Here is a 22,167-nt window from a genome sequence, read left to right as displayed (position 1 = left end):
TCATCGGTCATGCGACTCAAAAACCGCAGCAAAAACATAACACAGGTGCGTTAGTGTTGCATTCTTGCTGCGTTTTCAATGCATTTCAACAGGGAGGTGCGTATTTGGTGCGGGTTTTTAAACTGACCAAAAATGCAGCAAGCAAGATTTTTATCACCACAAGGAAGCTCAGGGGACCAGTGTGAAGACCTACAAAGAATTTAAAGGGAAGCATTTTCTTGAGCTTTTTTGCACTAAAGTTGCCGATAATGGCCAACAATAAATTCATATTCATTTAAATTTATGATATTAATTAAAAAATCAATAATAATACAATTATATACATAAAAAATATATATTTTTTTAAAACTGTAATTTTCAGATTTGGTTTTTGGCAAAGTGCATCCTGCATTTTCGGTTTCGGTTTCGCCACCAAAATTTCCATTCGGTGCACTTCTGAGTGCCCCTCAAACTATACTAGGCTACATGCCCTTAAAATGGGGGGGTTGCTGGTGCTTTGAGGCAGGGGGGGCCTTTTCCCCACAACCCTGGGTGGTGGTTGCTAGGGTCTGTGGGGGGGGCGTATAAGAATCTGGAATACTAGGTCCCTCCATGTGAATGAGTAGGGTGTACATTATACCTCTACTCATTCACCAAAAAAAGTTTCAAGAAAAAATAAAACCACACACAGTTTTTGACAATTCCTTTGTTAAAAAAAAAAATGTCATCTGAAGTAGATTTAACGTCAATCACGCCGCCTGCTGCCCCACCGGATCCGAAAGAGAAAAAAAACCTCCAGCCACAACGAAGTCTCTCATCAACTGCCTGCTCCTCTGTCTGACAGTTCTTAAATAGCTAAGGGAAGGAGTCATTTGGCAACATCACCTGGTGACCCCGCCCCGGTGGCATCCCCGTCCCAGCATGCTCCTGGACGATTATGTCACAATGGGATGAGGCCAACCAGTGACATCACCTGGTGACTCCGCCCCTTCGCTATTTAAGAACTGTCAGATAGCGGGCGTCGTGATTGACGTTAGATTTACTTCCAGGGACATTTTTTAATTCATTTTTTAACAAAGGAGTTGTCAATTGTGTGTGTTTTTATTTCTTTTCCCCATACTCATTCACATGGGGGGAGCCGGGATCTGGGGGGCTTCCAGATTCTGATAAGCCCTCCACCCGCAGAGCCCCACAGAGATAATCCCCCCACCCGCCCAGGGTTGTGGGGAAGAGGCCCTTGGGGGACAAGGTGCTTTGTGGTTGAACATGGGGAAAGTCCATGACAGGTTGCTCTATGTTGCACTTTGTGCATTTTTTCATATGCTGAATTTTGGATGTTGGCAGTTTAATACACTTAGCCCCTGAAATAACCAGTTAATAACTAACTTCAGACAAACTTATTTTTTTTCAGTTTTGGAGAGAGTGGAGAATTTCAGACATTTATGATAAAAAAAAACAAAAAAAAAACACAGAACAGATCCTTCTTACAGCACTGTTGTATTCTGACAGTGGGACTTCTCCACTGTCGGCTGCATGCGTTGACTGACTGAAAACTTACTAACAGTCCCATTCAGGAGGAGTCGATCATGGGATAGACTCCTCTTAAATGGGAACAACCATAGATGGATTAAAATTCAGAATGCTGTATCGGCCGAATTTCGACACATCTATGGGCAGCTTTACTTACTGTCCCTGTGACAGCCACACAAGAAATGGGTGGTGCAGTTCTTAAGCCAGCCATACATGGATCAAAATTTGGCTGGTTCAGCAGGGACTGTAGAATTCTCCCTTCTTAACCTTACTAAAATTGAGCTTTTTTGGCTGTGTCCCTGTTGGAGAGATTTCCCATTACTTTCCATCCTGACAATGATCCCAGCAAGGACACGTCAGTGAAGAAAAAAATGATCCAAGAAGTGGTAGGACTATGATGCGAATTCATACAAAGTACTGAGAGGACAAAAACATCGGAGAGCCCACTAGCTCAGTTTAGGCTGCTCACGATAGAGAAAAGGCTACCCTTCAGTGGGTACCCAGCACGTTGCGAGAAAAAAGCATATACTAATGAAAGGGGTGCCAGACCAAAGGTTAAAAGAGACCAAATTCATTCATTAGTTTAATACATATCTTGATTGCTCATGCAGATACTGCAGGCCAGTAACTCTCCTGATGCAGCAATTAGCTTCCCTACACAGATTCACACAGGAAAGCTCCGAGTCCATTTAAGGTTCTTACTTTAACTGAAGACCTAATGAAGGGGAATTTTTCTAACTTCTAAAAACCGTTTGCTTTTTTTTATTATAAACTAATAAATTAATTTGGACACTTTTATCCTTCGGTCTTGCACTCCTTACATTAGTTACATAGTTACATAGTAGGTAAGGCTGAATAAAGACAATAATCCATCCAGTTCAACCTGTGTAGGTGTACGTGTGTCAGTGTCTATAATTGTTTCCCATAATGCTGTATGTTGTGTTCTTTAAGATGCACATCCAAGAATATCCATACTCCCTGCTGTCACCACCAATTGTGGAAGAGAGTGCCACATCCTTATTGCCCTTACAGTGAAAAACCCCCTGCGCGGTTTAAAGTTAAACCGCTTCTCCTCCAATCTCACTGTGTGCATTGGGTGCACAGTGCATAAATGTTTCTAGTAAGGACACATGTGAAAACCTGAGAGTGGCTCTGAACCCTTCTAGGTCTAAAGGGCATCAGGATAGGACAACCTACAGTGCAACACAAAGTCTTTTATGCAGGATAATCAAGACAGTGGGGTTGATTTACTAAAGACAAATAGTTCACTTTGCAAGGGAAATTGCCCCAGTGCTTAGTAAATGTGGTAAAATGTAACTTTGCAAAGAATACCTAATCACATAAAAGGAAAATAAAAAGCTGAATTTTTGCTAGCAAATGATTGGATGATAGAAGTATGCAGAATTTTACCTCATTCGCTAAGCTCCGGGGAAAATTTCTCTGCAAAGTCCAACTTCCTTTACAAAGTAAACAGCATATTTGCTTTTAGTAACTTAACCCCATGGTGCTAAAATCAGGGGCAACAAATCCTAGTCCTTCAGTCAGTAGTTTAGTGCAGACAGACTACTGCAAACGGACTCCTTATTAACTGGTAAGGATTTTAAATATGTCTAAATGGCAGGTATCATACGACAGAAATCTATGTCTGTGGGTACCTACTAAGCTCAAACCTCTTTCAACAAAGGAAGCTAACAAGAGCACATATGGTTCTATTATGAAATCGTCTCAGATTATGTAATAGACATAATGATTCTTTTATTTAGTTTCAGAGCTGCATTGTACATAGCATACAATATCACTGCATTAAGCCTACAATGCTTTGGGCAGGAAATCTAATTAACATTGCCACCACTGTCCTTTCCTAACAAAGGACAACAGAATACGTAACCAAGTAATTATAATCACATTGAAGTAAAGTAAAAGGGATTTAGCTGCATATATCTTGTAAAGATTTTCTGATTAAGTAAAGGGTTTAATGGGGAACACTAGGAAACAAAAAATTACCAAATAAAGTACATCAGATGCACCCCAGGATTCCTAAGATACCAGTTGCTAAAGGAAAATGGCTCTTGCTTGTAGGCTATTGAAGTAATAAGCTGGTTAAGAAGTTAATTGAATTACACCTACAGATCAAATCCCACAAAGCTTGCAACACAAACCTTTTAAAAAGTCAGAGAGTGTCAGGAACCATGAATCAGGCTGAGACAGAAGTGCAGTAAAAATCACACTTTTTAATAATGGTACAAACAGAGCAAACGTAGTCAAAATATAGCCAGGGTTCGGTAACCAGAGCGGGTAGTCGGAAAAGCCAGTGAAACAGAAATCGAGAGATCAGAATAGTAGAGGTAGTAAACAGGATCAGGAACCAGAAGGGAAGTCAACCAGGAAAAAGTCTTTAATAGGAAAACACAGCAGAGAGTATCGGGATATGTTGATCAGGCGAAGGCACAGGAGATCTGAATCAGGCAATTTTAATAGACAGCAGGGCTAGCTGACAAGAAGGAAATGAAGACCAGAGCTCTGAGAAGGAAGGGCTTTGCCCAGCCCTGACAGTACCCCCTCCTCAAAGACCCCTCCCCCTCGGAGGACCACCAGGTGTCAGGAACGGTGTCATCTCCGGTTTCTCCTGCTGGTGGCACTATTACATTCAGCACCAAAAGGGTGTAATTCCAGTGGCCACCAGCGGGGGTCTCCCTGCCTGGTCTGCAGACTTGCCATCAAGCACACCTGTCATGGTTTTGCTGGACTATATAAACCCGCCCTGAACTAACCTCCAGTGCTTCAGTATTCCTCTGCTAGCCCTTGTCCCTGCCAGTACCTGCTCTTGTTCCAGCCTGTTCCTGTTTGTTCCTGTTTGTTCCTGAACCCCGTTTGTGTATCCTGTCCTTGAACCCTGTTTCCTGTTCCCTGTTACCTGCTCCTTGGTCTGCTTCATTATTCCTGGTTTCTGTTCCCTTGTCGCTTTGGCCCATGCCTTATATTTTGCATGTTGGTTTCCTTGCTTGTGTATTATATTAGTTAGATAGATAGTTAGGTTGGTTTGGGGGTTTGCTGTGTTTTCACCATTTTCTTGTTTTTGGTTTGCTGTCTTGTTTTCACGTGTATCGTTATCATTATAATAAACATACTTTCTTTATTTACTCGTTTGTCCCTGATTCCTTGGTGCAGCCCAGCGATCTGATCACCTGCATTGGATGTTGTGTATAACATCCCCTGACAGAATACTGAAGCCATACAATCAGATCGGTTGCACCTGGGAATTGGGGCCTGAGTCCCAGCTATTGTTGAAATATGGATTTTGAAAGTATTTTGTATTTATCGCTCCTGGCAACTGATGACAGAGACCTTTGTTATCAGACATTGGCTGCATACACTAGGGAACAGTTGTTAGAAGGCATGCGCCTAGCTCATGTTTTTATTGAGCAAGGCAGTTTTTTGTTTGAAGATGTGCAACCATTAATTTGGATCTGTACTGAGTTGGCCCTGTCTGATGTCGCTGAGGGAGGTGATGACTATACACCCCCTTTTAGTGCAGCTCAGGTAGAATCTTTAGTTTGGCTGTTGGAGGATGACTCAGCATTCTTTTTTGAACAATATTCAGCTTGTCCCCAGCAGGTGCTTGCAAAATGCATTGAATCAGTGCAGTCTCTGGTCAGACAAGCCAAGTGCAAACCTGATGCAGTGCAATCATTAATACAGGCCTGGTCAAGTCTGTTGCATTCAGCTTCTGTTAGCTCCAAATATACTTCTCTACCAATGAAATACCAGTACCCTGTTTCCTCCTGCTGCACCTACCCTGCCTTTAACTCCCCTGATGCTTCTCAACTGCCTCCATCAGCTCCACTAAATCTCCCTTCAAAACCTACTCCCTCTGTCTTGCCATCCTTTCACTCTTCGCTTCTACCAGCTGCATTCCCTACCTACAGCCCTGTACCCACTTATAGATCCCTAGTGGCTAAAAGCAAAAAGAAGCGGAAGTTTTTTCCAACCCATACCATCATGCCAGTATCCAATCCTGCCTCCCCACCAGCTGATCTGTTCCAGCCTGATGTGCCAGCACCTGTGCCCACTGTCCAGTCTGAAGTTCCAGTACCAGCTGCCCAGTTTGAAGTTCCAGTACCTGCTGTTCAGCCTGCTGTGCCAGCACCTGTGCCCACTGTCCAATCTGAAGTTCCAGTACCAGCTGCCCGGTTTGAAGTTCCAGTACCTGCTATCCAATCCGATGCACCTGCTGTTCAGACTGTTGTGCCAGTACCTGCTGTTCTGCCTGATGTGCCAGCACCTGTGCCCACTGTCCAGTCTGAAGTTCCAGTACCAGCTGTCCGGTTTGGAGTTCCAGTACCTGCTATCCAGTCCGCTGTACCTGCTGTTCTGCCTGTTGTGCCAGTACCTGCTGTTCTGCCTGATGTGCCAGCACCTGTGCCCACTGTCCAATCTGAAGTTCCAGTACCAGCTGCCCGGTTTGAAGTTCCAGTACCTGCTATCCAATCCGATGCACCTGCTGTTCAGACTGTTGTGCCAGTACCTGCTGTTCTGCCTGATGTGCCAGCACCTGTGCCCACTGTCCAGTCTGAAGTTCCAGTACCAGCTGTCCGGTTTGGAGTTCCAGTACCTGCTATCCAGTCCGCTGTACCTGCTGTTCAGCCTGTTGTGCCAGTACCTGCTGTTCTGCCTGATGTGCCAGCACCTGTGCCCACTGTCCAGTCTGAAGTTCCAGTACCAGCTGCCCAGTTTGAAGTTCCAGTACCTGCTATCCAGTCCGATGTACCTGCTGTTCAGCCTGTTGTGCCAGTACCTGCTGTTCTGCCTGATGTGCCAGCACCTGTGCCCATTGTCCAGTCTGAAGTTCCAGTACCAGCTGCCCGGTTTGCAGTTCCAGTACCTGCTATCCGGTCCGATGTACCTGCTGTTCTGCCTGATGTGCCAGCACCTGTGCCCACTGTCCAGTCTGCAGTTCCAGTACCAGCTGCCCGGTTTGAAGTTCCAGTACCTGCTATCCATTCCGATGTACCTGCTGTTCTGCCTATTGTGCCAGTACCTGCTGTTCTGCCTGATGTGCCAGCACCTGTGCCCACTGTCCAGTCTGAAGTTCCAGTACCAGCTGCCCGGTTTGAAGTTCCAGTACCTGCTGTTCTGCCTGATGTGCCAGCGCCTGTGCCCACGGCCCAGTCTGAAGTTCCAGTACCAGCTGCCCGGTTTGCAGTTCCAGTACCTGCTATCCAGTCTGATGTACCTGCTGTTCTGCCTGATGTGCCAGCACCTGTGCCCACTGTCCAGTCTGCAGTTCCAGTACCTGCTATCCAGTCCGATGTACCTGCTGTTCTGCCTGTTGTGCCAGTACCTGCTGTTCTGCCTGACGTGCCAGCGCCTGTGCCCACGGCCCAGTCTGAAGTTCCAGTACTGACTAACCAGTCCGATTCACCTGCTGTTCTGCCTGTTGTTCCAGCACCTGCTGTTCTGCCTGATGTGCCAGTGTCTGTGCTTGCTGCCCAGTCTAAAGTTCCAGTACCGGCTGCCCGGTTTGAAGTTCCAGTACCTGCTATCCAGTCCGATGTGCCTTCTGTTCAGCTTGTTGTGCCAGCACCTGCTGTTCTGCCTGATGGGCCTACTGCCCAGTCTGAAGTTCCAGTACCTGCCGCCTGGTCTGATGTCTCGGTGCCAACCCTCCAGCCTGATGTCTCTGTGCCAGCCCTCCAGCCTGATGTCTCGGTGCCAGTGTTCCAGTCTGAGGTGCCAGTGTTCCAGCCGGAAGTACCAGTGCCTGCTCTCCAGCTTGATGAGTCCGCTGCCCAGCTTGAGGTGCCCATGCCTGCTGCCCAGCTCGAGGTGCCCATGCCTGCTGCCCAGCTCGATGTGCTTTTGCCTGCTGCCCAGCTCGATGTGCTTTTGCCTGCTGCCCAGCTCGATGTGCTTTTGCCTGCTGCCCAGCTCGATGTGCTTTTGCCTGCTGCCCAGCTCGATGTGCTTTTGCCTGCTGCCCAGCTCGATGTGCTTTTGCCTGCTGCCCAGCTCGATGTGCTTTTGCCTGCTGCCCAGCTCGATGCGGATGTGCTACTGCCCAGCGTGATGTACCTCTGCTTTCTGCTCAGCCTGATGACATGGTGCCTGCTAAAACTGTTCCTGACTGATGGCCATCTTGCCGCTGGGTCAATCCTGTCTGTCGCCTGGCTTGAATGTAAAGCTCCTGTGTGGTCTGCCTCCGATGGTTTCTTTCCCGTTACCCTGCTAATTTTCATCTCCAGATCCAAACTTCCTGACCCGGGTGGTGGGGTACGTGTCCTATTTTCAGACTCTGATGGCACGTCCCCCATTGAACTAAAAGACTCTGACCTTGGAAGTGCGAAGAAGTCCGCAGACTCTGTAGGGAAACATTTTAAGGTGTTTCTGCACCCACTCGGACTGCCGTACCCAGGGCTGAATGGAGTGTCCGGAGGCCACTCCTTTAGGAGGGGGAACTGTCAGGAACGGTGTCATCTCCGGTTTCTCCTGCTGGTGGCACTATTACATTCAGCACCAAAAGGGTGTAATTCCAGTGGCCACCAGCGGGGGTCTCCCTGCCTGGTCTGCAGACTTGCCATCAAGCACACCTGTCATGGTTTTGCTGGACTATATAAACCCGCCCTGAACTAACCTCCAGTGCTTCAGTATTCCTCTGCTAGCCCTTGTCCCTGCCAGTACCTGCTCTTGTTCCAGCCTGTTCCTGTTTGTTCCTGTTTGTTCCTGAACCCCGTTTGTGTATCCTGTCCTTGAACCCTGTTTCCTGTTCCCTGTTACCTGCTCCTTGGTCTGCTTCATTATTCCTGGTTTCTGTTCCCTTGTCGCTTTGGCCCATGCCTTATATTTTGCATGTTGGTTTCCTTGCTTGTGTATTATATTAGTTAGATAGATAGTTAGGTTGGTTTGGGGGTTTGCTGTGTTTTCACCATTTTCTTGTTTTTGGTTTGCTGTCTTGTTTTCACGTGTATCGTTATCATTATAATAAACATACTTTCTTTATTTACTCGTTTGTCCCTGATTCCTTGGTGCAGCCCAGCGATCTGATCACCTGCATTGGATGTTGTGTATAACATCCCCTGACACCAGGTTTGAGGTGAAAACTTCTATGGAAAGAGTGGAGGACGACAAGAGAATGTACGTCCGAGGATGAGACCCAAGAGCACCCACAGAATCTACGGGAATCAATGATAGACTGTATTTCATACTACTCATGGTTCTCAACCTGAACTGGGTGAGGACGTGGTACTGAGGTGGTGAAGCAGTTGCAGACCAAAGGTTTTAATAAGGAGACATGAAATACATTAGAAATACTCATATTAGAAGGAAGGTATAAAGTGTAAGCGACTGGGTTGTTCCTATGGAAGAATACGGAAAGGCCCAATAAACTGTGGTGCCAGTTTCAGTGAGGGAACACGGAGTTGGTAGGAAGGCACAGGTAGGAGTCCGCTGTTAGTATGGAGTCTGTACCTATGATTGGCACGTCGCAAGGATTCGTGGACCTGTACCTAAGTGGACGAAGACCACAGAGATGCTCCCCTAATGCAGGAATACTCTGAGGAACAAATGAGTCAGGCAACATGGATGGTTGGAAACCATAATTCGCCATGAATAGAGACAACTGGGAAGTGGTATTGACGGCATTATTGTGAGCAAACTCCGCCCAAGGTAAGAGGCCTGACCAGTTGTTATGGTGGTCAGTAATGTAGCAAGGACTGGTTGGCTCGTTCTGCGGCCCCATTTGACTGTGGGTGATATGCAGAGTAGATGAAAAGCTGAATTCCCAACTGTGTACAAAAGGCTCGCCAAAACCTGGACACAAACTGGCTACCCCTGTCTGAGATGATAACCTTGGGTAGCCCATGTAAGTGAAAGATCTTCCAAACAAAAATGGAAGCCAGTTCTTTAGATGTGGGCAACTTCTTAAGTGCAATACAATGAGACATTGTTTGGCTTTAGCATTTACATTCTGGTCAGTCAGAATAAGAATCGGCACAGTGGTACCTTCGAGGAGATGCCTCCAATCTTTAAGGACTAAAATGATCAATAACAACTTTCTGTTACCAATCTCATAATTGCATTCCGCAGGAGACAATTTCTTGGAAAAGTAGCCACAAGGATGCATAGCTCTCTCAGAGGTAGGACGTTGAGACAGTAGGGCACCAACTCCAGTCTCGGATGCATCACCCTCAAGGATGAAAGGTACCGTAGGATCAGGATGTATCAACACAGGAGCAGAAACAAAGGCAGTCTTGAGAGTCTCAAAGGTATTACTGGAATCCGGAAGCCAACACTGTGGGTTACCATCCTTTATGGTCATATCAGTCACGAATTTGATCAGAGACGAGAAGTTACGAATAAACTTCCAATATTAATTGGCAAAGCCAAGAAAACGTTGCAATGGACGTAAACCCACGGGTTGGGCCACTGTAGAAATGCTGAAAGTTTCTCTGGGTCCATCAAAAAACCAGCAGTGGAAATTACATAAAGGTAATGGACTGGCCAAGCATGTCTCCAGACCTAAATCCTATTGAGCATCTATGGGGCATTCTCAAACGGAAGGTGGAGGAGCACAAGGTCTCTAACATCCACCAGCTCTGTAATGTCATAATGGAGGAGTGGAAGAGGACTCCAGTGGCAACCTGTGAAGCTCTGGTGAACTCCATGCCCAAGAGGGTTAGGGCAGTGCTGGAAAATAATGGTTGCCACACAAAATATTGACACTTTGGGCCCAATTTGGACATTTTCACTTAGGGGTGTACTCACTTTTGTTGCCAGCGGTCTAGACATTAATGGCTGTGACACAAATTTACACTGTTATACAAGCTGTACATTCACTACTTTACGTTGTAGCAAAGTGTAATTTCTTCAATGTTGTCACATGAAAAGATCAAATATTTACAAAATTTTGAGGGTGTACTCACTTTTGTGAGATACTGTATATCTGACAGGTTTATGGCTCTGTCAGAGCGTACACTAACACTTGGGGCTGTGAGAAAGGAGAGATAGGCCCACAGAGCAGCTATGCCCACCCCTCCCCTTTGCTGCCCATTCAGAGAAGCCTATGTATTTTGAGAATGCTTTCACATAATACAAAGGCTTCTGTGATTGGGCAGGAGGAGGGGAGGGGCAGGTATAGCAGCTGCACTGACTCTAATGTTGAAGATACTTAGACTTGAAGCATCAGCATTGGGCTCCCGGAGATACAGTGATAGCCCTCTTTTGGGAATGCAATACAATTGTCAGATAAGCCCAGGAGATGTCATGCACCTCCTTGGATTTAACTCATTGGGATTGATTTACTAAAACTGGAGAGTACAAAATCTGGTGCAGCTGTCCATGGTAGCGAATCAGCTGCTAACTTTAGCCTGATAATTAAAGTGGTTGTGAACCCAAAAAAAAAAAAACCTGCAAGACAAAGGCATAATGAGCTAGTATGCATAGCATACTAGCTTATTATGAAATACCTTAGATTGAAGCCCCCACAGCGGTCCCGGCACACCGCTGTGGCAGGCAACATGTCTCCCGGAGTTATTTCTGGGTATCGCGGGCTCCGCTGCTGTGATTGGCCGGAGCCGCGATGACGTCACCCCCGCGCATGCACGCGGGACCCGCTGGTAACGGCACAGCAGCTGAAGAAAGGGCACGAGCAAGCTGTTTCTTCAGTGTGCATGTGCCGATGACGCACATGCTGATACAGTGAATATCTCCTAAACAGTGCAAGTTTAGGAGATATTCACGGTACCTACAGGTAAGCCTTATTATAGGCTTACCTGAAGGTAAAAGTTGTGTGTAAGGGTTTCTTTACAGAGCTGCACCAGGTTCTGCACTCTCCAGTTTTAGTAAATCAACCCCATAGTGTGCCTTTAACTTTATAAAAAAGGAGCTGAATTCCTGAAATTCAGCCTTATTTCAAAAAGTGTGGGGAAAGATGGGGAACATATGTCAGTTTTTTGTCCCTGTAAGGCAGCTTTAGCCTCACTTTGGTGATAGTTGTCATTAAGGAAAGAAAAAGAAAAGAAAACATACAGCAATAAAAACACTGTACTTTAATCCAGTATGGTTAGAGCCTCTGTTTTTGATTTGTTTATTTTTTGTTTATGACTCCACTTCACTTTCTTTCTCTCTCTCACCAATGATACATAGGTCACCCCTATGTGAATACATTTTCCCTACTCTGTCTAAATCTAAACAAATGATTGAGGTAGACATCTTTTTTGGTGGTTTTCACACCAAAACATTGGGCTCTAGGCCAATTATCAAACATTTACCAGGCTTTTTTAAATTGTTGTAATGAAAAAAAAACAGTTGTTTTAATAGTAGTCTATGCATCAATGTTTTTATTCAAGATTCACACAACCTTTACCCAATATTCACAAATTCCTAATGGACTCCTATATGTGTGGATCTGGCCCTGGTAACGGTTTATTGTTATGTTACTCATTATGTGTTCACACGCTACTTCTTTACATATCTGTTCCATGTCTCCCCTCCATGGGCAAACCATGGCTTGTTATGAGTTTTGAAACTCCAATAAAAATATTGAAACAGAAACTGTGTGAATCTCGGATGAGAAAAAAGAATAAATAGATCCTATAGTGTGCAATGTTTGCAGAAGGATGATGGCCCTACATCTCGTCATATAATTATAAAATGTGACAGACCTAACCAGGACATGGGGCTTTTGGAGAGGACTAGGAGCAAGCCTCTTACCCATTGACTATGGGCCTTGGCATTTAAGGGGACACTACTCTTTGGGAGGTGTATGCCTGGGGGATCTGTGGAGTGGTCTTGTTTCTGATTCAAGTTCATATCTCCCCAAAACACACAGACTCTGGGAACTGGAGGTTCCATATCCATATTTTGGGGCTTCTATGCCTGAAACCACCAATGACTGTAGAGGTTAATATAATCTGCTCAAACCACTGGGGTCCTCTGCCATAATGTGTTTACTGTAAATAGGTCTCCTGCTATAGTCTGTTGCCTACTAGTCTGGGGTGGGGTGAGGTCACTGTTTATGTGTTAATTGTGCTAATTAACTCACCTATTGTCTGCTAGCAAACCCCTGTGGGGATGTTGAACTTATGATAATGTGTAGTGCCCTTTGTAAGCTCAGTGCCGACCCCTCTGACATTGAATGAGATCTCTGTTTGATCACAACATTGTCCAGGTGGCTAGCTGTTTAATTAACTTATTGTTTATAGTATATGTTTTTTGTTGTAATTATATTCATGTGTACAATTTTTATTGTTAGGGTAATATGATCCATGGGGGGGGGGGGGTGTCCTCCTGTAGGGTATAAAGTATGTGTCTGAGCAATAAAAGTCCTTTGGTTTTTACCTCATATCATAGAGCTGGTTTGGAGGGCCGGAAGCGCTGGTTGGAGGAAAGAAGCATCTAGTCAGGGTGCCCAAGCGGTCCCGTCACATACAACATCAACACTAAACTCACATGCATTAACCATACATTGATCTCACAACTTCATGTTAAATTTCATTGTTGAACTGGGAAAAAAATGATAATTTGTTGTTTGTACAATGACCATAGGTCAGCAGAGGTTAAAGGGAACCTGTACTAACATTAAAGCGTTTGTTAACGCAAAAAAAAAAAAAGATCCTGTCCCTTTAACCACTTGCTGACCAGCAGATCGGCTCGTTCCCAAGAATCGCCGTAGTGGTTCGTCGGCTCCTTTAAGAGCCATAGCAGGCGCACGACCCGACCCAATGCGCAAGGCTGGCAGCCGCGATGTACACACACAAATCCCTGTTCTGACAGGGGAGGAGAGACAGATCTGCTATTCCTAGTAATTAGGAACAGCGATCTGTCTCCTCCTCCAGTCAGTCCCATCCCCCACAGTTAGAAACACACGAGGGAACACATTTAAGTGGTTAAAGCATTTTATACAGCACAGTGCTTGTGCTGTGTCATTTGGCCCCCTGTAACACTTGTAATACATGGCTGATCCTGCCTGGCTATACCCTCCCCCCTGTAAGCTGACCATGGTTCATCATGGCTGCTGAGCCATGACACCATGGTCAATTTACGTGCCTCCATCATCCGCTGCGCTCCTGTCCTCCTATGTGCTCTTCTGTCCTTGTCCCCCCTCCACTCCCTGCCTGTCTGCCCCTGTGTCATTGCCAGCCCCTTCCGCTCCTACTGATCTCATAACTTTTAAAACATTATATAAGCCCCTCTGTGTTCTAATAGCAAGTGCTCCTGTCTGTGTGCTTTATTAAAAAAATGCCTCCTTTACCGTATATCACAGCTGTTCCCCGTGATCACGTGACGGCTCTCTCTCTCCTCTCCTCTCCTTCTCGCGTCTTGGTTGACGTCAGCGGGGGGAATCTCGAGCCCGCCCACTGCATCTGTCAGCCGGGCAGAGAGGAGACATGGCCGGTGACGTGATCGTGGGGAACCACTGTGAAACAAGGTAAAGGAGGCTTTTTTTAATAAAACATACAGACAGGAGCACTTGTTATTAGAACACAGAGGGGCTTATATAAAGTTATGGAAGTGGGTTAACAACCACTTTAGTAAGTAAGCTGCTGTCTCCTCTTCTAAAAATGCTAGTTACAAAGCTAATCCCAGTATTTTCTGAGTTGATGTCCAGAAAAAGAAGATTAGAGCCTCTGACAAAAGCCAAATACAGCCAGGCAACTAGCATTTTTAGAATGAAGCTGCAACCTCCATACTTCTCTTACAAGTACAAGTTTTCTTTAATGCAGAGGCAACAAACTAGAAGATTTAGTTAGAAGAGGTATAGACGTAATTCTCATTTACGTCACTTCTCTTATCCAGTTCCTCCTTACCAAGTGCAGCCAGTCAATTTCCCAGTGGCTATGGGAATCTGTAAGAGGAAGCACAAACTGATTGATCTGTATGGCAACGTGAGATTTCTCATGCGGTGTCCAACAGATACAGATTAAGGATTGTTCTCCTTTTCCCTAAAATAGGAAGCAATTTTATTTCACTGGATGTGTGTTTTTAACAAAGGCTTTGTATGTCTGTACACTAATATCATTCTGCACAGTCCTATAAAATTCACAGACTGCTGAGGTTCAATAGAAACTTAAAGTGTTACTAAACCCAGGACCCTGTATTCACTATATCTGGTCTCCCACAGTACATAGAACATGGAAATGCAATTATTTTAGTAAATATAAACTGCTAAATACATTTTCTCATCAGTAGTATATAGCAGTCTTGTGATTTCTATCAATTTCTGGTGAAGCTTGTAGGAGGAGTTTTCATATTGCACTGAGCTGTCCTATGAGGCTGCAGGGCTCCTGATCCTGTGTCTGGACAAGTCTGGACAGTGCTGATTGGCAGTGTGCTAATCACATGCACTCTCCCATGAAAAAAAACCTCTCTAGCAATACACACCAAACTGAGCATTTGCAGCTTGACTCCAAAGGCTCTGTCTTATCCAGATGTGTCCAGGGCACAGTGCGGGGGGGGGGGGGGGGGGGGGGGGGGGGATCTGTGCGTACTAGATCAAGCAGCCTTTTTACACAATGCAGAGGATTAACCCCTTAGGTCCCACAGTGAGTATAACAAACATGCTTTACAGCATATACAGAAAATATACAGATTTTACTGTTGTGGGTTTAGTAACACTTTAAGCAATAGTTAGTATTCGAGTTTCAGCTTCAGGATCTGTCCTTCCAGTGAATATTGAGGGTTTATTTCCTTCAGGATTGACTGGTTTGATCTTTTTGCCATGCAAGGGACTTTCAAGAGTCTTCTCCAACACCATAGTTCAGAAGCATCAATTATTTGGCGTTCAGCCTTCCTTATTGTCTAACTTTCACAGCCATAGGTTACTACTGGGAATACCATAGAATTGACTATACGGCACTTTGTCTGTAGGGGGGTGTCTCTGCTTTTTATAATGTTGTCTAGGTTTGCCAATGCCTTCCTCCCAAGAAGCAAGTGTCTCTTAATTCCATGGTTACAGTCACCGTCTGCCGTGATCTTGAAGCCTAGGAAGAAAAAATCAGCCACTGTTTCCATTTCTTCTCCTTCTATTTGCCAAGGAGTGATGGGACCGGTTGCCATGATCTCAGGTTTTTTAATGTTTAATTTCAGGCCAGCTTTTGCGATCTCCTCTTTCACCTTCATTAGGAGACTCTTTAGTTATTCACTTTCTGACATTAATGTGATATGATATCGTCTGCATATCTCAGGTTGTTGATATTTCTCCCTGCATCTTAATAACTGAGATCATCCTGTCATTTTTGGAATTGTACGCCGGTACTGCTTTTCTCACTCTTTTGTTGAGGGCTACACCATTTTTTCTGAGAGATTCTTGTCCACTGTAGTAAATATAGTAGTCATCTAAGTTGAATTTGCCCATTCCAGTCCAATTTACTTCACTAATACTCAAGATATTGATGTTCAATTTCGCCATCTCCTGTTTGACCACATCCAGCTTACTCTGATTCACTGATCTTACATTCCAGGTTCCCATGCAGTATTCCTCTATACAGCATCGGACTTTCCTTTCACTCCTACCATCTACAGCTGAGAATCCTTATGGCTTTGGCCCAGCCATTTCATTAGCTCTGCTGTGACCAGTCTGTCTTGGCTGGGTCTACACAGCATAGCTGATAGCTTCACTGAATTACGCAAGCCCCTTCACCACAGCAAGGCAGTGATCCATAAAGGGGTGTTTGTATATATTGTATTATAATTTGATAGTTACGTTTTCTGTCACTTGATTGGTTAGTTTGCTAGTCATATTTGCTGTGTATTTTGCGTGCTGGTATTTGGATGGATTTTCTTTCACTGTAAACAAATCTAACTGAAAGCATATACAGTTTCAGTTTCCTGAGTGCGACTATACAGATCTGGTACCCCTAAAAGTGGGATTCTTAACAAAATACTTACTGTATATAGCACAAGTGGAAAGGAAACATGCTGTGAACTTTTATTCCAGAATACAAGGTGCATTTGCAAGGTTTAAGAACTCTGTTAAGGCCAATAAATAATATGCTATCCCTAACTTAAGCACTTCAAGTGATTGTAAAGTCTTGTTTTTAAAAAATAAAATAAAATAACAAACATGTTATACTTACCTGCCCTATGCAGTTGGTTTTTAACAAAGCAGCCCGCATCCTCCTCTTCTCAGGTCCCTCTCCCTTCTGTCGAGTGCCTCCACAGCAAGCACCTTGCTATGAGGCACCCAAGCTGAGTCACAGCTCCATGTATCCATTCAGACGCGGAGCCCAACCCAGCCCCCCCTCTCTTCTGATTGGCTAACTGACTTTGATTGACAGCCGCGGGAGCCAAAGGCACTGCTGCTGTGTCTCAGCCAATCAGGAGGAAAGTCCCGGACTGCTAAGAAACTCGTGGCCGTCGCTTGAGAGAGAGGGGGCTCAGGTAAGTATTAGGGTGTGCTGGGGGGGCTGCTACACACAGAAGGTTTTTTATCTTAATGCCTTTACAACTCCTTTCAGCCCTGGCCATTTTTCCCAATAAGCCTCTATTGATTGGTTTGCGCAAAAGTTATAGTGTCTACAAACTGTGGGATATTTTTATTTATTTTTTTTTTTTTACTAGTAATGGCAATGATCAGTGACTTAAAGTGGGACTGCGATATTGCGGCGGACAAATCGGACACCTAACACTTTTGACACTTTTTGGGGACCATTGACACTAATACAGTGACCAGTGCTAAAAAAATATGCACTGTAACTGTACTAATGACACTTGCAGGGAAGGAGTTAGCATTAGGGGCAATCAAAGGTTTAACTGTGTTTCCTGGGAGTGCTTTCTGTGTGGGGGATGCTTGCACTGTGGGAAGGCAGAGATCTGTGAAGCACAAGATCTTTGCCTTCCCTTGTCACCGAACAGCGGTCTGACTTGTTTACATAGGCAGACTGCTGTTCTGCCTATCCCCGAATGATCGGCGGGTCCTGGCCGACATTGCTTCCACCGGACCCGCTTATTGGCTCCCACTGTGTCCAGTCAGAGCAGGAGCGGGTCGCTGGCGGCGTGCGTGCGTGCCCCAGCCCCGGAAGTGCCAGATTACTACATAGTATGTGATCTGGAGAGCGGCTGGTTGCACAAAAAAACTGTCAGCTCCTGTCAGAAACGCTGTACTAACATTGCATGGTTAGTACATGCTGAGCTGTTGTATTCTGACAGGCGGACACCCTGATCAGCGCTCTCTGCCATTGGCCATTGGTCAGCTGCTGTCTGGAAGCACACAGGCACACACAGGCAGAATGTCGGCTGGTATTTTTTGTACCGGCAAATGTCTCCCGACATTCTGCCCGTGTGTACCAGGCTTTAGCCTCTGCCTGCCAATTAGCAGAAACATTGTCAGTCTACCATGTAAGCTCCTTCAGTTTGCCTTTAGGCTGCCTATTTGATAGACCTGATGGGCAGTCCAAGGGCAACTTGAATGGAAGGCTGACAACACTATTAATCGCAGGGAGTGGATTTACAGCAATTTCTGGTTCAAGAACACAACTACTGTACAAGTAAGCTGAGCTCCCTTTATACACGTTAAAGATGTAATAAAACTAAAATGTTATATATTTCAGATTAGGCAATCTCTAAATAAGGTGGCTGCATTAGTTTGTTTTTTTTTGTTTTTCAGGCTTTTTCCTTTATTTTCACCTGGTGATCCGACCAGTAACACACTTCCTATCTTGGAGGGCATCTCCACTTTGGATAGAGGACCAAAGAAGACAGCAGTATTTCAATCTGGGGTGAGTGTAGTATTAGATGCACTAAACTAGCAAATTTAGATGGACTTGACTAACAAATTAAAGTCAAATGCCAGATAACACTTTTTAAGCAGTTACAGCAACTGTTTTTGTTTTTTTTTTTATCTTAATTTTGGGATAAAGGTTTTACATAAATGGATACAAGCTGATCATTCTATTTTTGGTATGCCTCATCACTCCAATGCTGCATACACACGATCGGACATTCCGACAACAAAATCCATGGATTTTTTCCGACGGATGTTGGCTCAAACTTGTCTTGCATACACGGTCACACAAATCTTGTCGGAAATTCCGAACGTCAAGAACGCGGTGACGAGCCAAGTAAAATGAAGTTCAATAGCCAGTGTGGCTCTTCTGCTTGATTCGGAGCATGCGTGGAACTTTGTGCATCGGAATTGTGTACACACGATTGGAATTTATGACAACGGATTTTGTTGTTGGAAAATTTGAGATCCAGATCTCACATTTTGTGACGGAAATTTCGATGGAAAATGTCCGATGGAGCCTACACACGGTCAGAATTTCCAACAACAAGCTCCCATCGAACATTTTCCATCGGAAAATCTGACTGTGTGTACGGGGCATAACTGTCACTTTTGCTGGACAGCTTGGTCTGGACGTTGAACAGCAACAGACTTCATGGCCAGATCAGTAGGTGAAAACACTTACTAAAAAAAGAAAAGAAACAAATGCATCCACCACATCTTGGATTTGGCAAGCTGTAATATAATACATTTTTGTTTTGGGGTTACTGCTTTGTTTGGGGATACTGCTTTAATTTTCCAAGCTGACTACAGTGTTTTTTAATCTCTGTACTAAGCATATTTCTAAAGAAATGCACTATACGTAAACCATACTTATCATTACACTTCAGGAAGGAGCTGAACACGATGACACCGGCAAAACTATAATGTCAAGCATATACTCTATTCCTCCATTTACTGCTTATTAGACACTAGATGGCTGTTAGACATGCAGATATGATGCAATCACTGAAAGGTCTTTTTTGTAAAATGAAACACCACACACCCATATTTTATTAGAGCCTATAGAATGTAGGATGAAGGAAAAGAATTGGAGGCCATCCTTGGTACTGACTTATCTCAGTGAAAAACAGCGATCGGTTAGAAGGCTGATCTATTCCTTCCCCTGACTAGTCATGGAATCTCTGAAGTAGTAAGAGTGCCCATGGACATGCGATCTCCATCTCATTCTATAATACTTAGCCTATTTTAAAAACAATTTTTTGTCTGCGTCCAAAAATAAACTCAAAAACAGCAGTAGTTACTAAAAAGAAGTCTAGAAAAACCTGCTACATCGGTTGCAGTGTAGAGGGAACTAGGCTGACCTCTCTGTATATATAAATACGTAAAGACTGCTTTGCCGAAAAGTTGCTTCAATACACTACTCCAGCAATGTGAAAGTCTGTCATTTAGAAACAGTGAAAATACAATTACAGATTGAAATTCCAAGTCTGTCAATGCTGTGTGTTGGAATGTAAGTGTAGCATTTTTGGCATGTCTAGAGTGTTTACTAAACAGAAACAAAAGCCTGGCGTGATAATTACAAATGCTAAGAATCAGAGACAAAACAAAAAACAGTACAGTAGCTTGTCAAAAAAGACAAGTCAAAACCACAAGTCTTGTAAACTGCTCTATAGTACACCAACTGACTTATTTATAGCCTAACTCCAGGTTTCATTGCACTTTAAATGTGCCCAAATGAACTATTTCCAGTATTTAGAAATGCACTGTAAAAACTGAATGTAGCATCGTGTATATACAGTATACAGCGCTGTATTCGGGCAGTGGTATGGGGATTTCACATGCCATTCCCAAAACAAAATTCAGTTGGGCTGAGCACTGTTTAGCCATTCACAGGAAGCCTTGTATTTTATGAATGAATGCAAAGCTTCCTCTGATTGGCTCAGGTAGAGATTGTGATGTTATCTGCCTGTCTCTCCACCTCAGCCAATCAGCCCAAAGAAACTTTCGACGTAAAAAGTCAGGGCATACACACGGTCGGAATATACGATGAAAAGCTCCCATCAGACTCTTTCTGTCAGAAATTCCAACCGTGTGTACGGGGCATTACTGTTGCATAAAAAACGTTGATGGCAGAAACTGTGTTTAAAGTAGAGCTGAAGTTGAAAAAAAATGAAAACAGGCTTGCTCACAGTCTCCAGCATTTTGTACACTGCGCTGCACATACACAGCTCAGTTTACATTCTAGCACACTGATTCCCTGAGGGAGTGAGCAGTCAGTATGCTGGCTTATGGTGTCTTCCAAACACCAGGACACAATATAAAAAGGGAAAAGCCAACAACTCGATCTTCCAAAAATAGTCATTTTTGTTGTTGCAGGTTGGGCACAGATAATACAAGGGCTAATCTGCACCCCACCTGCAACAATAAAGAATACTACTTTTGGAAAATTGAGTTGCCAGCTTTTCCCCTTTTACAATGTCTGTGTGCTGGGATTACTGCGCTTCTGTGTATGTGCGGAAACAAAGTCATCCTGTGCTGGCCAATAAACATAGCAGGAGACTGGCAACTGGAAGAAGCCATGGAGAAATGTTAGAACTAATGTAAGTATTTTTGTTTTTACTTCTACTTTAAAATAGTGTGATTTACCCAGTAAATCCCCGTCTAATTATCTCAGAAATTCCCCAAGATCCACTCATCGAAACATCTGCTATCAAAGAAAAATAGAGGCTGCCATTGCTGCACAACCCCTGAATTTGCTAGTTGTCTGGCCTTGTCTGACTTTAATAAATCTGAGTCACAGATCCAAAACAAGAATTTAGCCAATGAAAGCCAGGGAAAAGTAGAAATTCCTTATCTTAGAAAAGCAGCCAGGCTACTACCATTTTCAGAAGCTGAGGTGAGGAATGTCCTAAAAATATCTTTTATGACAGGTTTTCTTGCTGTACGCCCTATAGAAGTTTTACTGCTACAGGGCAGACGCAATGCGCAGGATCATGTGTATATATATATATATATATATATATATATATATATATATATATATATACACACATATATATATATATATATATATATATATATATATATACAGTGCCTTGCAAAAGTATTCACCCCCTTGGCATTTTGCGTGTTTTGTTGCCTCACAACCTGGAATTAACATGGATTATTTGAGGATTTGCATCATTTAATTTACAGAACATGCCCACAACTTTGAAGATTTTTTTTTATTATTGTAAAGCAAACAACAAATAGGACAAAATAACAGAAAAAGTCAATGTGCATAACTATTCATCCCCCTAAAGTCAATACTTTGTAGAGCCACCTTTTGCAGCTATCACAGCTCCAAGTCACTTTGGATAAGTCTCTATGAGCTTGCCACATCTTACCACTGGGATTTTTGTCCATTCCTCCTTGAAAAATTGCTCCAGCTCCTTCAAGTTGGATGGTTTGCGCTTATGAACAGCAATCTTTAAGTCTGACCACAAATTTTCTATTGGATTGAGGTCTGGGCTTTGACTAGGCCATTCCAACACTTTTACATGTTTCCCCTTAAACCACTCAAGCGTTGCTTTAGCAGTGTGTTTGGGGTCAATGTCCTGCTGGAAGGAGAACCTCCATCCTAGCCTCAAATCATACACATAGTGGTACAGGTTTTGCTCAAGAATATCCCTGTATATAGCACCATCCATCTTTCCCTCAACTCTGACCAGTTTCCCAGTCCCGACTGCTGAAAAACATCCCCACCGCATGATGCTGCCACCACCATGTTTCACTGTGGGGATGGTGTTCTTTGGGTGATGTGATGTGTTGGGTTTGCGCCAGACATAGCGTTTTCTTTGATGGCCACAAAATTCAATTTCAGTCTCATCAGACTAGAGCACCTTCCTCCATACATTTTGGGAGTCTCCCACATGCTTTTTGCAAACTCAAAACGTGTC

General features: G+C 44.1%; 1 protein-coding gene and 1 long non-coding RNA gene across 10 annotated transcripts in view; one reads left to right on the top strand and one right to left on the bottom strand.

Annotated features, from left to right (window-relative positions):
- The window catches only part of RAP1GAP2 (RAP1 GTPase activating protein 2), a 1,157,030-nt gene that overhangs the window by 856,331 nt on the left and 278,532 nt on the right, over window positions 1-22,167 (bottom strand). The window lies entirely within an intron of this gene.
- Window positions 1-22,167, top strand: part of LOC141129010 (uncharacterized) — a 109,906-nt gene that overhangs the window by 71,091 nt on the left and 16,648 nt on the right. Inside the window, exon 2 of the long non-coding RNA XR_012241755.1 lies at window positions 18,110-18,221. This is a non-coding gene — a long non-coding RNA (uncharacterized lncRNA). The remainder of the gene's footprint in view (window positions 1-18,109; window positions 18,222-22,167) is intronic.

Source organism: Aquarana catesbeiana, linkage group LG02, assembly GCF_042186555.1.
Source record: "Aquarana catesbeiana isolate 2022-GZ linkage group LG02, ASM4218655v1, whole genome shotgun sequence".
NCBI lineage: Eukaryota > Metazoa > Chordata > Amphibia > Anura > Ranidae > Aquarana > Aquarana catesbeiana.
This window is presented reverse-complemented; position numbering and strand designations above follow the sequence as displayed.